The sequence below is a fragment of the Aethina tumida genome, chromosome 1 (assembly GCF_024364675.1).
Source record: "Aethina tumida isolate Nest 87 chromosome 1, icAetTumi1.1, whole genome shotgun sequence".
Classification (NCBI taxonomy): domain Eukaryota; kingdom Metazoa; phylum Arthropoda; class Insecta; order Coleoptera; family Nitidulidae; genus Aethina; species Aethina tumida.
In genome coordinates, this window is record NC_065435.1 from 64524217 (window position 1) to 64541403 (window position 17187).

General features: G+C 31.3%; 1 protein-coding gene across 2 annotated transcripts in view; it reads left to right on the forward strand.

Annotated features, from left to right (window-relative positions):
• Positions 1-17187, forward strand: part of LOC109609226 (uncharacterized) — a 138803-nt gene that overhangs the window by 17873 nt on the left and 103743 nt on the right. The window lies entirely within an intron of this gene.

The following is a 17187-nucleotide window of genomic DNA, read 5'->3' on the forward strand; positions in this document are numbered from 1 at the left end:
GAAGTTGTTCGTACCAGAGCACCTTTTCAATTAAAATCCCTTCCAGCCACACCGGAGCCCGCTAATTGATAACATTGATAATGCTTAACGGTAGCGCAATGTGTAAAAGTGCATAATGCCTACGCTGATGAGCGATCTTCGTGGTCTTAAGCAGCCGACGAAATTACACGTTCAATATAACTGTTGGCTGTTCACGATGATCTGATCATCCGCCCTCGATTCCGAAACGTGCAATCAGATCATGCGATCTCTTAAATAAAAAAAAAACAGATAATTTCGGGACGTTCTTATTACAACCGAGAGGAAATTAGCCGGCCATTTGTATGATTCGTATCCAGTGCGCTTCGGGATAGTAGAAAAAAATTTAGGTATTCACTACGAATTGTGGATTGATAATTACTCGCATATTTTCGTATTTTATATTCCTCTTTGTATAAAACGTTGAAGAGTAATAAAGTGATTTTTGATTATTAACATAGCGTTTTCTTATATATTATATTATGATAACAATGGTTCTTTTACAATGAAGCAAAATTCTGTATTTTATATTGTGAAATAATATTAATAAAAATTGGTAGTAATATATACACAGAGTGTCACAAATTTATTTATTATTCATTTTTAATTTATTAAGTGTCACAACTTTATTTATTATTTATTTTTAATTTATTAACAATTATTTCCTACAATTATTAATAATTAAATAAAATCTAGATACAGAATGTCAAAAAATTTTTTTTTTGGTTTTCTCAATTATTTATAATAAATAATAATTATTATTAAAGTTCATGAATAGCAATTAATATAAAGTTTTATATAGATTGTAAGAAGGTACAGGAGTACTGATCTTTAAAAGAATAATCGACAAATAAAATATAAGAACATCATTTAGAAGATTCCTGGCGGGATTTTAAGTTACTATAGGATATGTGATAACTTGTCTAAATGTGTAAAAGATCTTTTGAACGGGTATACTAATTAATAATAATTTTGATGTAAAATGTTTTTATTAATTAATTAAATGTTAATAATAAAGACAATTATAAAATTCTTGTTTTTCAAAAGTTTCTGATGTAATGTTACAGTAAACTCTAAACTCGATGTCGTAGCACTCAAATGGTGCCTAATAAACTATCGACTTAATATATCCACGTAAATAAAAGTGCAAGGAGGTGACCATCACAATCACTAGTTTGAATTGAAAAGTGTTTTGGTTTAGTTCCTCCTTTGAACCGTCCTTTTAAAGATCGATTGATCGAGACCATTGACAGTTTTGTGGGACAGTTTTGTAGTAAAATGTTCTACTTTTTAGCTCCCCTGTAAAATTGCAATTTTATTCTTTTATTCTGAAATTATCTATATTTATATCAAATGTCCTTTCGGAAAACTTCTTGATGGTAGACTAAACATAGCAATTCGATTATTTTTTTCATTGATTCATTTATCTTTTTACATATTTTAGTTACTAAATTTATATTATTTTTAATTCTACCTCCTTTTATTTCTAATGGTAGATGAAGCTTTGAAGTGCTAACTATGGCATCATCATTTGGATAATATTCGTTTAATTGATAAAATTATATAATTATTCGACTTCTAACGATCAATTTACCTAAATATGTTCTGAAGATTCAATTTAGTTACATTTCTTGGTAACAGGTAAAATTAAGAGTTGCCGTCTTACTCTAATTATATTGACCTACAGACACTGATTCTTGAAATAAAAAGCCAACCGGGAAGAAATGGTTTTTGCTGAAATTAGTTCAAGGACTATGAGAAGATTAGTTGATGGGAGTATATTTGGCTACAGACAAAAAAACCTAGGTTCTACTAGGAATGTGAAGATTTCGTTTGCCCAAAATTACGATCATTGGGCCACAGAACAGCAGCGACGAGTATTTTTTATTTATTTAAAAATGGCGATCCTGCTGATGTTAGACGACTTATAGGGACAAGAGAACACAGAAAATTTGTTATATCCACTATGAAACACGATGGTGGTTCAATTTTAGTATGGCACTACTTTTCTGTTTCTGGCGTAAACCCTCTTCATCGTGTAGATTGATTGATTAACCAACAGATATAAACGAGTATTAGTATTAAATATTACTCGTTTAGTATAGATAACAGTTTCTTTCAGAGTTGCTATATTTACAAATAGAAATAAAAAGCTTATTTTAAACTTGCTGAAATGAAAACTTAATCAAGATTAAAAAAAATTGAAGATGCTTAAATGTTAAAATACAAATATCCAACTGACCTCACATTCCTTCGGTTAGTATATAATTTGAGAAAATAATACGTCTGTAAAACCAAACGTGTCTTAAAAACCATACCCTTTATCATCTAAAAATACTTCATATGGCCGACTCGAACCGGAAATACTCTTATGATTGAACGATGGACGAGAACTGGTGGCGGTTAATTAATTACAAGCGTTTCGGTTTCGGCAACGGACAAACGAAACGATTCGCCGACGACCCGGTGCAATTTCGTCCTTCGATTTCCCACAAATCGTATTCGTGTGGTTCTGCCGTTCCGCTAAATAATAATATGTACTAGCAAAGGGGAATTTTTCGCGAATTAGATGTAGTTCACTGTCAGCGTCACGAATTCAACCTCGGTACAAAACAGTTCGAAAATACGGTACGGCAAACGGAGCGCGACCACGGAAACACTACGAATACCGCCAACGCACACTGTCCGCAACTGAGAAATGTCAAAAGATGATTATATTCGTTTAGATACAACATACACACATTTCCAATGTTTTAATTGACTTCATTTAAATTTTTCTAACAGGTTCTTAGTTAAATTAAGTATTTTTTGTCACGTCCAAATTTCAATATTTACCCGGCTACAACGTATATTGTGGCTCATTTAACATGAAAACACCCACATAAAATTTTATTTATAAATCTATCGTAATGAATAAATAAATGATAAACAATAAAAAGCTCCATTTATGTCTATTTTTATAGTCATAAAATGAGAGACTTAATTGATTTTTTATGAAATATATAATAATAATAAAATTGCATATTAATAAGCCTAGTACAAAAGTAAAAATCACATTTTTAATGAATTTACTTATTCTGTCTAAGTAACCCATTAGTTCTCACAAAATGACTGTAAATTGAAAAAAAATGTATATATAATTTTTTCCTAGTAGATATAGTCACATACATAATGGCATTTCATTTCACATATTGAGTGTCGTCGGAGACATAAATTATTTAAATTTTAGTAGAGCGTGTAACCGGAGTCGGGTCTCTACTGACGTCATCAGTGCTCATTGCGCCTCCCTCAACACCACGGTGTTGTTCAGTTAAATCAATTTTAATAGTTATAAATTATATTTGCTGGGTTTATAAGTATGAAAATGGACAAGGGATATATACTGGATCAATCAGGTGATTTGCCAAAGTTGTATTTTGTACGTAGCACTGTTTGAGGGGTAAATTTTTTGTGCAGCAAGAATGAAATAGTTGCGAAATATAATTTTTATAAATTCAATTAAAGTAAATGTGTAAAAAATGTAATTGCAAAGAAAATGTGTTGAAGTATATTCCTTTAAAAAGTGATAAGAGGTCAAAACAACATTTATTTAACTTTTAAAGAAAATATAATATAATAAGTATACGTATAAAGAAATACAGAGCATTGTACTAACTTTGAAAGTTGGTCGTGTGGCTGTTTCGAGTGTTGGATGTTGTTGGAATATTGGAACAATATCTTTCAATTAAGTAAATAAAAAAATTTTTTTGTTCAATTTTGTCCTTAAACTACGTTATCTACCCCTCAGGGATGCACTTTTAAAAATGTTTTAAATCATTGAATTAAACTGAAAACTAATATTTTTCACATTTTACTTCATGAGTTTAGCCTAGCAGAAAATATGATTTCTGACTTAAATGGGTATGTACATACCGTACGTATGTAAACATATTTCTTTCTGAATTCAAAACTTGGTGCCTTTAGACAACAAATATGCGGAGTAATTGTTCTCAACTTATTGATCTCTCTGACCATTTTAGAAAATATTAATGAGACAAATATATTTTGTGAACTTTTTACAATTTACATATTTTCATTGTAATTATTGTAATTTACAGGCGAACTTCTATAAGTCGAATTTTTGATAACTCGAAGCAAATTGGTTGACAATACCGTTCGGGGTCAAAATTATGTGTAATTTTTACTTGAACTTCGATTATTCGTATATCTAAATATTTGGCACAACCTTCGATAAATCGAATTTCTCCTGCCATAGGTAAACATTACCGTGGTTTTTTCTTTCCTTTATTATGCTCAAATGACATTCCCTGTCGGCAACAATTCTAAGATCAATTATCGAATGATTAATGCTGAAAACTCTCACAATTTACTTTATGGTGTTTACCTGATTATAAAACCCTAAATTCTAAATGGAAGTACATTCTACTAAGGGTTTTTCCAATTAAATGTCTTAAAAGCAGCCCCTACTATGGTAATGTATATATTTCACTATTAAGATTCGTGTGAGAAAACCTATGTATGAAAATGTCAACAAAGCTATTCTGGAATGGTTTAATCGTACCTTTTTTTGAAAATGGAAATAAATCTCTTTCATCAAACACAAATAAGTGACTTTTTTGCTTGAAAATAAAAATTGACTGTTTATTTTATTTAATAACTCGAACTCGGAATAACTTGATAACTCGAATTTTTTTTGTGGCAAATTATGGTTCGAGTTAACGAGGTTCGACTGTATGTACTCTACGGACATTTAGACTATAGAACTAATTTAATGTCTATAAAAGTTATAAACTGTTAATATTATTAAACACTTTTTAATTGACACTTTTATCAATTTTATAATTCATGTAAATTAGTGTAATAAATACCTTAAAACCTAACCCATAAAATTGTTCTTGATAATAATAACAACAAACAATAGTAAACAGGGTGCGTTCGAATAGCGGCGGTCGCATCACACAATCGACCTCGCTAAGGTCACCAAAACGCCATTATAAAACTGTTTGGAATGTAGAACGGTCTATGAGATTGGTGCATGCACCGTGTGCACATCTCCGCGAGCCCGACTAAACAATAAAATGCACATCTTTATATGCTCCACGTTCAACTCTAATGTCCGACGTCGCTCATATCAAGCTTCGACTTTATGGGGACCGAGTGATATTTCGATCTTGCAACTTAGTTGCATGCTAATTGAACGAGTAAATATGAGGTTTGTGAAGATCAAAAGAAAATCAATGTGACCGATATAGCGGATATTGATGAGAGACAAATGAGGCTGATTGTAGTAAAAATGTCAGTTATGAATTAATAAACTTTCGTCACATAAATTGCTTGGCGGAGATCTATTGTATTATGTTCTTTAGTAACTTCTTCCTTGTCCCATTAAGAAGTAAAAAGATAAATTTTTTGCAAGAAGAACTTGTTGATTTGGACTTGACAATAATTGTTTTTAATTCACCTAAAGTATTTTCAGTGACAATTTCAACCTATGACAGGAGTAAATGGAATGAAGGAAGTGTCTTCTTTGTACAGGTCCGCCAAACGATCATTATCCGAGTCCACTTGGTATCGCTTTAATTGTTACTGTTATTATCGTTTGTGCAATAACGTGCGTCAGAGTCAATATAATCCTTAACCATCTCATAGTTGTTCCAAACAAAATGAGACCCATTTGAACTAGATCGACACTCTTAAAACGTTCATTACCAACAAATACTGGTACAATTACGCTGATATTATACTTAAGACAAATACTGTTATGCTAGATGTTAATCTTCGTTGCAGGGATGGCTATAAATTGGAGCAGAGTCTGAAAGAGCTCACCTACAATATTATGATTGGGTGATAATGATGCAGTGGAATTTTGATCTTGATTGTGTTAGATTTATATGCTCCCGTGATTAACGCCTTTCGAACTTTTATATAATGGTAGCGTGAGTCAGCGTTAAGTAAAAATGGAAAGGATCAAGTGGGAACGTAAATACACAAATGGAGTTTCGCCAATCTCAAGGATAGCTTCGTAGAATGTACAGAGGCTTAATTTATTTCTAAAAATAGATCTCGACTCTCTCACACTCCGACAACCTGTGAGTTACAGGTAGTTTCTAGCATCGGGAAACATCAACTCGGTATATTGCACCAAAAAGGTTTAGAGCATTTCATAAATCGTGGCGAAAAAATCGACTGGCATCAATTTGATTGAATCTTGCAAGAAACAGAAAACTCTTAATATTAAGAGAATATTTTTAAATATTTCATTTTATCAATATAATAATTAATAATAATTAGTATTTATATTTAATAATATTACAAGGAACATGCACAGTTTCTGATGGTTTTCCTTCCCAATAAATAATATAGCAACACATTACATTCATTTATACAAATCTCAAATATACAATTTGAGTTGGAAACATCCTTGCAACATTTTTATTTATAAATCCATTTTAAAAAATACTTATTCAAAATATGTGATTGTTAAAATTGTATTCTATGTCATCCAAAAATGATCAGTTGTACTCCTAAATATAATTTTGTTAAACCAATTTCAAGTATACAATGTAGTTTGTTTATGTCACATTTCCATTCGATTTTAATAATTGTTGTCCATACATCATCGTGATTACTTTTTCTAACAAAATATTGGCTTCTGATTACTTGATTAGAAAAATGTAAATTTTATCACAGCATATATTAAATACAGAAATATTTTTTGTGAATATATGTACAGGGTGTTGCATAACTTATCCGAAATTTTTTAATCAGATATGCACTTCTAAATAATAAGTCGTTTTCTTAAAAAAAATTCTAATGAAAGTCCAACAGAAAACTAGATACAACATGTTAAAGTTTGTAACGAACCTTACTTTTGTACTTTTTATGCAGTGTTTACTTCTTAATATTTTCAATTATTGTAACCCAAACAATTTTTGTCTGTTTTTTGTTGTTTTAACCGAAGTATACCGTACAAAATATTGGTGAATTGAGTGAACGGATGACAACGGCTTCCTACAATCTTCTGCGTCTCCGGGAACAGCAGCAAGAAGGAACGTTGGAACTAGTGCGACGAAATTGGATAAGACGGGCCCAAATTTGCTTGCAGATCAATGGAGAAAACTTGGAACAGCTTTTTTTTTTAAGTAATCGCCTTATTATATAAAAGGGTATTCTGGTTTTTTCTTTAAATTGAATTTAGACTCGTCATTAAAAACTACTCGTCCCCACTTATCTGTGATTAAGTGAATGTGATCCTAAGCAAGTAAAGATTGGACCTTCACATTTTTAATAGAAACCAGGGTTTTTCTTGTAGGCCTGGGGTCAAAATAATCCCCATCTTCTAACCACCTTCTCACAGTCCTTGAACTAATCTCAGCAAGTTCTCCATTGCTTTAATTTCAGTTAATGATATGATTTGATAGTGTTTTAACATTCGAATTATCCAGTTATCGTTTCTCGTGCTCATTCAAAATTTTTTGATCAATTTCACTAAATTTTTTAGTAATACGGGAAATGATTGACTTATTAAGGCGTAAACTTTTAGCCACCTCTTTTTATTTCTCTTGGTCTTGATAACACTGAATTATAATTTTTCTTACAGTTACATTTCAACCAACGATTAAATACTTATAATAAGTAAAAGATCAATAATAAATAATTTTTATTATTTTTTTAAAATCACAGAGAGCAATGAAAAACAAGTAAAATAAAAAGTTGCTACAATTTTTTATTTAATAAAGGCATTTTGGCCCGTTGCATATTAAATACAAAAATAACAGAAGAAAAAGGCATTAGCATCTAATCTAGTTCATATTTTTAATATATTTACTGTACTGTATATATTATTACATAATATTCCTTCTGATTCATTTATTCATACTGTATATTCTTTTTCTGATTAATTGTGATATTATAAAGTTACAATTGTGAAAACTCCAATAAAATATATTTTTTAAATTAATCAACGAATCAGTCCACAATGATGACGTTTGTCGTTTCTAACTGCACATTGTTCCTCCGCCATATGTTAATAAGCTTATTGAAATTCGCGGTATTTATAAAATGATTAGTAATACAAATATTTCAATAACGGTACCGACTAGAAACAAGTCAATATTCAGTAATTTTATTCCATTACACGTTTTTTGCGGGTTATTGACATCTGATTCGTTAGATAGAATTAGTAAGTTCCCCTTAAATTTGGTAATCCATTTATATATAGTTTTGCGTAATTTCATCCAGGCAATTGCAACAAACACATCGGCCACATTTCCCCATTATTCAACAACAACAAATCGGAACCGAATTTTTATTTTCTACCGAATCTGATATGCAAATTCGTTGAGTTGCGATAAACGTATGCACCAGTTATGAACACAATTACTAACATTCTAAGTTTGCGAAAAAACAACTGTGGAGCAACTGCGGTTTTACTTTCACGGAATTTTAAACGCACATATCGGATTCATATCGGGTGCCGGTTGCGGACAGATCTATTCTTGAAACGTTATACGCCGGAGACACTTTGAGATAAAATAAAATTTTGTTACAAAAAAAAAGAAAAAGAATAATAAAAGACCACGTATCCTTAACGTCATAGGTGGACCTCAGCCCGTCAATATTAGTGTTTCAATATTTATCAATATATTACTCGTCTGAGTAGTATACTGAAACAACAATGTTGTTTGGAATTAATATTGAAGAAAATTAAAACCTTTTAATCAGTGGCGGCTTGTGAGTTTGGAGTCTGGTGAGGCACATTATACATACACAGTCAAAGTGTCTAGGGCACACCCAGAAAAATCGAATTAAATTAATTAAAAAATAATATAACTTATAAATTATAATATTCCATAACCACTTTTTTTTTTTAACTTTTATTTATCGTATTCCTGGATACTTTTTAAACGGCGCAATTTAGTATATTTTGTGTTATTGACCATCAAATTTTTATCAAAATACTCTTATTATTATGGAAAGAACAATTGTGATGATAGAGGGTGGATCATCGCAACATGAAGTGGCACAATACCGCTTTTTGCTTTTGCAAGCTCAAAGACACCGGGAAATAAAAGCTCACGAGCTAAGACAAGAGCTTCTTAAGACTCACGGTGTGATTGTGTCAGCTCAAATCGTCAGAAACCATGTCCGAGAGCAAGCATTTCATAGACGACCTTTAAGGGCACAAGAACATATTAATTGGGGTCTTGATGATTGGAGCCGTATTCCTTTTTCTGATGAGTCATTATTATCGACCCATGTTCTGGAAGAATACGTATCTGGAGAAAACCTGGAAATTAATCACGGCTACAAGATGCTCGTAAATTTTGAATAAGATTCATTGATTTTTTGAGGAGGAATTAATAGTGGCGAGAATCGTTCGAACTGTATTCGAAGAGAATAACATAAGCGTTTTACCGTGGCCAGCAAACTCCCCAGAAAAAGTATGGAATGCTATGAAAAGAAAACTTTTGTATCGTCATAACCATTATGGGGACAACCAACGAAATCTTGTACAAATTCTACTCGATAGGTTAATATTGATGTAGGGCTGAGGAGGTCCGTCTGGATATTAGTTTATTATAAATAACATAATAAATATTTGGATATTTGATGGATGTTATTATTTTATGCTTAAAGAGGTATCATTTTATAATATATTTTTATTTAATTAGTGATAAACACTTATTCATTAATTATATTTTTAGTTTTTTTGTTTTATTGCAATAATTTAAAAATATTTGTTTACACATAATTAACAACATACAATTCGAATCTCTTTTGTATCATATATTTCAACTACACTTTGAAATAAAAGGCCAGTGAAATAATTTATTCATTACTGTATTCATGTTAGCCAATAAAATGTATCGTCCCAATATATAGTGGAAACACACATTTATTTAATAAAAACGATGACATTTCTTATGTTAACAAATTCTTTCGTGTTATTATTGGTTGATGCCATATCGTAATAAATAAGAGATGTAATATTAGAAACCTTTCCACAACTGAATCCGTATGTGTCGGTATTTGGAGTTATTTCATTGGTTAGAGGCTAGCCTCAGCTCCTTTACCATTGAAATAATTGCCCGACCTTCAAGCGCATGCGCGAATGTTAGAACTAAATAGAAATGTTCAAGATTTACTTATGAAACGAATTGACCAGAAGAGGTAGATTTAAAAGTGCTTTTGGAGAACTTGCGCCCAAAATATTCATTAAAATATAATATAAAACTGATATTGCTTGTTTAATTGTTGGTTTTACATTTTATCTTTCTATATTTGTTTAAATATTAAGTTGTATTCTATATTAAAGATTTTATCATAAAAAATGTATTTTTTAATATTAACGTTATGTCAATAAAATTTTCATAGGTGAGACACTGCCTTACCGGCCTCATTTAAGTACCCACCACTGCTTTTAACTCTTATGTATTGTGTGTCTATGTACTAAATATTTAGACGCCATCAATATTATTTTCATGTATGAGGGGTATATTGTCATATTCTCCAATATAACGTCACTGATCCTCAACACGTACTTGAGTCTTTTTGCAATTCACCATTATTATTATGAGTGTTTTGAGGCGGACACTGAGAAGAGTGTAAGTACAAGTACAAATAATGGGAAGCCACAGAACCAAAAGGAATCGAATTCAGTAGATAAAGAAGAGAGAGAAATTATTTTAGGATCATTTTTTTATTGTAGAACCTAATCGAAATTAATATTTAATAATAGTTGTTGAAATTTTATCGAGTCATGTAAGTGATGTATTTTATCAATAATATTGCCCCAAACGGTCAATACCATTTATGGTCTAATCGAAGGGAGAGGAATCAAAAAACGGATATGACGAGGAGTTTAATTAATGTTTTAATATCACAATTCACGTAGCTGTACATATTCATATAGCTGTACATATCACACATAATATGTGTGTAAAATGTCTCTTAACGGTCGAGGACTATTTGCGAATCTGCGCACGAGAGAATCTAATATAAACATTGCGGTTTTAATGCTGCTTTAATGTTGCCGAACACGCCACTTACTTGTTTCAATCATTAAGTTTCTCTTCTTTCAATTAAATTGTTTCAAGACGATCTGCCCTTTATGGCAGCATACGAATGTGAAAGTGAGGATTACATGCTTAACTGGGTCTTACGAAATGCCCAACAAACTTATTTTCGTGTAAAAGGAACGCTGCACGGACCTCTCGGATTATCAACTTTGTGATGAGTTTCAGCGGTATAAGTACGTCTGTATTGCACAAGTTATTATTATTAATCTTAAAACATTACCTTTTTCTGCGAAGCGTATTTAGAAAATACCTTCGTACATCCATTACCATTAAGATAAAAAGCGTGGTTGCACCAGTCATCGCATTTTAAAATGTGGATGCTTGTTTTGTAACAGCTCATTCACTTGTTGGACTACGGTTTACTTTCCAAGACGAACATCGAAAAAATGATCGCAACATTCACGTGTCGAGAGAATTATCAACGAGCTCGGGCATTACGTGAAGTGGTGATGCACCGGGAACAGCTTTCTTGAACGATGTACGCCGAAAATGGAAAGTCACTTTCAAGGTGCAGTAAAAAGTAAATTTGAAATCGAAAGGACTATTGCACGGATGTAAGGAGAACTTGGGCCCCGGGCACGTTGGCATGTACCCGACGCGACGATCGGACACACGCTAGGAGATACATCTTTGTTTAAAATTCGGTGTTGTACCTAAAAGTATGCATTTGTCGTTATTGCGAATAATACTACAAAAATCTGAAAAAATATTATGTTGTATATGGTGTTCACAAGAACAAACACAAGTTTGCGTATTTTCCTGTGATTAGCTAGTTCATATGTAAAACGGAGGAAGAGGTTTTCGTTTATGTTAAAAGTCGATAGAATCAGAAAGCTACAGAAATATATGGTGTTTCATCAAAATCAATTTATCTGTGATTTTCTTCAAATTTCTTTCCTAAATTTATAATTTCTGAGAAAAAATTTAAGCCTTTAAATAAATGTAATTTCGTACTAATACTTAAAACTTGGCCATATCGAGGGTTTTAGATTTAAAGGACTGACGAATACCTCAAATGCTTCATTAACCTTTATTTTTTCTCACTCTCTTTTTCAGTGACATTTTTGATTAAATCCTAAAATTTATACCTAATTAATTTGTAAGATTTTTTTTATTCTTTATGGTAAGAACTTTCGTATATGACTTTAGACTACACAAGAAATAATAATAAAATACCATCCTTTCATTGTGAATATTCAATATTTCTCAAAAATTTTATTTTAAAGTGATTTATATGTCCTCTCGTCTCATCACCTTTCAATCAAAATTAAAATACTAAGAGACGATAAGGACTGCAAGGTTGTTATTGAGGATGAGGATGACCAATCATTAGCAACAACCAGAACAAATAAAAGTGGTATGCTATCTCTGTGACATCTTGAATATCTGAATATTCTCTAAATGATTTTCAGACGCAATTGAATATCAGAATAGCTATTGTCGAATATTTTCTGAATAATTTGACTCAGCAATTTATTTTATTTTTAAAAACTAGTAATGTGGTATTTGTTGATATTTATATGGAATAATTTAAATAAAATAAATTATGAATTTTGTGTGTGTATCTTGTTTTATAAAAAAATAATAATAAATAAAATGTCTCTTTGCTTTTTTGCATTTTATTTAAAGTCACATTGCTGGGATAAAATACGATTGTCCAAGGTGGAGTACCACCTTCGACATTTGAATCTTCTCTGATTGATTCAAACTCAATTGACTAGTGGAGTAGCCATCGAGGAACACAAGTCCAACAACTAGTGTTTATTCAGAAAGATTATTTTTAGAAACCGGTAATATATGTGTTTGTCAATAGATGTAGGATAAGTTCTGTAAATACTGAAAAGCTTTCATTCATTATCCATTGTTTAAATAAAATATATTATGAATGTCAGTAATTCTCTATGTTTGTTCATAAAAACTATAATGTTCAAAATTTTTTTTGCTTTTTTGGTATTTTATTTAAAGTTTCATTGCTGGAATAAAAAGAGATTGTCCAAGGTGGAGTTTAAGAAATTTTTAATTAATAATTATTAACAAATAAGTCATGGGCAACATGTTTTAGTTAAGATGAGGATGAATAATCAATAACAATAAAAATAATAAATTAGTTGATACTTAAATATATAAATGTACCAAATGACTTATTAACTCAGTTTAGTAATAGTTTAAAATTAAACATTTAATCTCTGAACTTTATTGATTTCCTAGAGTATTCCAATTTGGAGTAGCAACTGACATCACAAACCTTTAATACAAAATTTTATCTTAAAGTAAATGTCAATACTTTAACATTAAATAAATTTAAATCATTATTTAAGTTAATAGGTAATGTTAATTTGACATCAAATACTTTACAGTTACTTAACTGAAACCGGCATGTTTACAACTGAGTTACGCCTCTTTTTATTTAAAAAAACTAATCATTATTCCAAAATTATTAATTATGTAAAATCTCTTAAAACAATCCTATCCCGAACAAGTTTCGATTCGCTACGTACGTATTTGAAAAGAGCGAACAAACTCATTCAATTTATTTCTTTTTTGCCGGCATCGTTTCGCCACTCAAATCTCCGCAGATTCGCGGAATGATAATTGTGTATTTTTGGTACGTGTACCGGTTTTTAATATGACTTTGCGGTCCGAAATTCATGGTCGGAACTACAATATTTTTCATTTGCCGGCCGCCTTATCTCCCATAATTTATTTCCGACAGAGGGAAAATAGAGATGTAAAGTTTTTTATTCACGGAATATTTTAGCGGTCCAGCAGGCTAATGCGATGACATTTTCAGAAGGTCGTTCTAGAAATAACTTGTTACTTAATTAGTCGACGGATTTATATACCTGGGGACTGTTTTAAATATTATTTCTTCCTTTTGGTTTCGGGGCACCCAAGAACTTTATGGCGATTTTGTTTTGATAAAGCTATTAGGGGGACCGGAAAGTAATGTCGTTTTCTTACAGTAAATTCAAACGAATGCATGTTTAATAAGTCTTCATTTTTAATCAATAATATAATCACTTTTGTTATAAACAACCTTTTGCCATTTAGTGTGGCATCATCCAAATTTTCAATTTTTTTTCCACCAAGAAAGTGTTATAGTGATCTAAATAAATTAAAATGTGAGGATGCAATATTGGGTGAGTATGGTGGGTGAGGAAGTAGGCCATATCTTCATTCATTCATTTTTTCCAGTGTTAGTCTTGCAGAGTGTGGTCTTACATTGTAATGTTGCAGATTGGCGCATTTTCTGACAATCACCGGATACTTTTAGACTAAAGTTTGGTTCACTCGATCCAATTGTTCACAATAAATTTCTGCATTAGCAGTTTTTCCAATCCAGCACTTCTAAGTTAACAATTCCGCGAATACTTCATCAAACACACAGAAGTTCCTTTTTGGTATGTAAACCCGACTTTGTAGTACTTCGTGGTGATTCATTTGGAGACAGCCACTGCCTTGGATTATCATATAGGACCCATTTTTCGTCTCTAGTGATTGAACGATAAAAAAAAACGGTTCCGTGCTTTTGAAGCAATACATTGCATGTGTCCTCTTCGGGACTCAAACACCTGGGCTGTTTATTTTTCCAATCTGTTGTAAATGTTCTTAGATAGTCAACCAGGTTGGTAAAGGGTATTTGACAACTCTTCGGTTGTTTGATCTGGATTTGCTTCCACTTCTGCCATTAGCATGTCTTTGTCTAATGTTGTAGGTCTTTCTAATCAATAGGAGTAAGAAAGATCAAAATTACAGAATCTGAAGTTAGAAAACCATCTTTGACATTTAGGTATAATGCACTTGGATAAATATCGCAAATGTTTTTGGTCGCAACTGTTGCATTACTAACCCTTGCGAAACTCGAAAAGCATACAATGACGGATATACCCTTCTGGTATTTGACTGGCCATTTCACCTGAAATTGCAAACAAGATTAATATTGAATTATTTAGAAGTGAACAAATCGCAATAATCTTTAAATGACTTTGGCACGCCTTCGAGACTCACAATGTCAGCTCATTGACAAGCAAATATCGACATGCGCAGAAACTTTCTGGTCCCCTTAATATTTAGACATATTTTTAGTAATATGTCTATTTAGATTTAATTGAATCATTAATTAAAGTTTTCCTAACTGGCTGAATAATTACGCATACGTACACATTTATTTAGTAAACATGTATTCAACCAGATGCATTAATTCAGAGAATGTCAAGAGATTCTCACATATAGGTACTCTCGTATCGGAGAATGCATGTCATAACTATATCGTTTAATCGCAATGGGAATTAATTGCTCCTAATAACTTTCCGACAATTAATACACTAAATATTTAATGCGCATTAAAAACTTCCTGTTATGTGTTACATGTTCATTAATGCCGGCAAAATAAAAAATAATCGCCTTAATAACCGGGTTATGCAACACAACTACTGCTGAACCTGCCAGTGCATATAAGATTTCTCCGTCTTTCCACTCGTCTTCTTGAATGCATCCATAATTTTTATTGTCAATTCAGTTGTAACGTTAACGGTAAGCTCGAGTTCATTAACTATTATAATTCAGTTTTTAATAAAACTAATGAGAATGTTGGAATTCCGAAATTGAAATGTAGAAAATAAATGTCACTGAAATTGTTACGTTTGGAATTTTATTGGGACGGTGAAGACGTGTGGAGTACAAAAGTACACAAAACACATATGTATGTATGAGCATGGTCGTTAAATCAAGCATATCCTTATATTTACGTTTATGAGCGCCAAGGATCCCTGAATAAAAAGTGGCATCATTTACCTCGTGCAAATATATAAAATCGTGTTTTACGACCCAATAAAGAACTTCTTCAATGAAAAAAAGTGTTAAGCCTGTAATTCTATAAATTGTTTGTACGTTGTTTGTTTCTTTGCATCTTGGCGCCCCGTCGAAAAAAAATATATATATATCGAACTCGACGAACTTCGATGTTTTCGTGTGCTGTTTATACGTCTGGTTGAAAATCGTAAACAAATTTATAAAAATTAAACCTTGGCCCTCGGGCTATTTATATATCTACCTGCATCAGTATAGACAGAATGTTGCATAACTAATGACTCTGTGTTAAATTCTGCTTGTTAGGAGTATTTCCAAGCCAGACACTTAACTGAATTAAAAGTTCAATTTTTTTAAATGTTCTTTGCCTCAAAACCTCATTTTGATATCTCTAACTCTATCTGTGATATGAACGAAAACTGGCGTTTCCTAGAAAAATGTATTATTTATCTTAAAACTTAACTATAGACACTCATATATATACAGGGTGTTTCGCAACTTATTCGACAAATTTTAACCACATACTCACTGTTGCATAAGTAGTCGATTTATCATATTTTTTTAAAACAATGGACTTCTTATGTAACAATGATTATGTGCTTAAAATTTTTCAGATAAGTTGCGAAACACCCTGTATAGAAGGCGGTGTGCTAAAATTGGATTCGACGGGCCAAGCTTGCATCAAAATCAATGATAAAAATTTCTTACAGCTTTTATAGATGGATTGAATTATTTTTTATCTCGTTTCCTGTAGCTTTATTACAATTTTTTTTAAATGTGCAATGTGCAACTTGTTTGATATAAAAACGAATTTTTTACTGAATTAAGAAATGTGTAATAATTTTTACGTATACTATTATTTTTGATAAATGCTAAAAATTCTCTAGGCAGTTTTTTATTTAATCTACATTACTAAATAATGTATTTTTTATTTCAAATGAAAGTCATAATTGAATATATTTTTCGTCGGAAAAGACAAGCTTCCCAAAACTGTATACTATTGTGTATATATTAAATTAACTTTACCCAAAATATAATGGTATTTCAGGTAAATTTCTGAATATTTAATATTGTCGATTATGATATTAATATTGTAATGGTACCAACGGGGTTATATTATTATTAGAAGTACGAAGAAATGGCCGCGTGATCAACTAAAAAAAAATAAGAACCCTTGTTGTGTGTGATAAGAAAATAATTACGAAAATGTAGTAACCCCACTCTGAATGCGTAGAACTGAATAATCAAGGAAGACCACATATAATAAACATAAATAAAA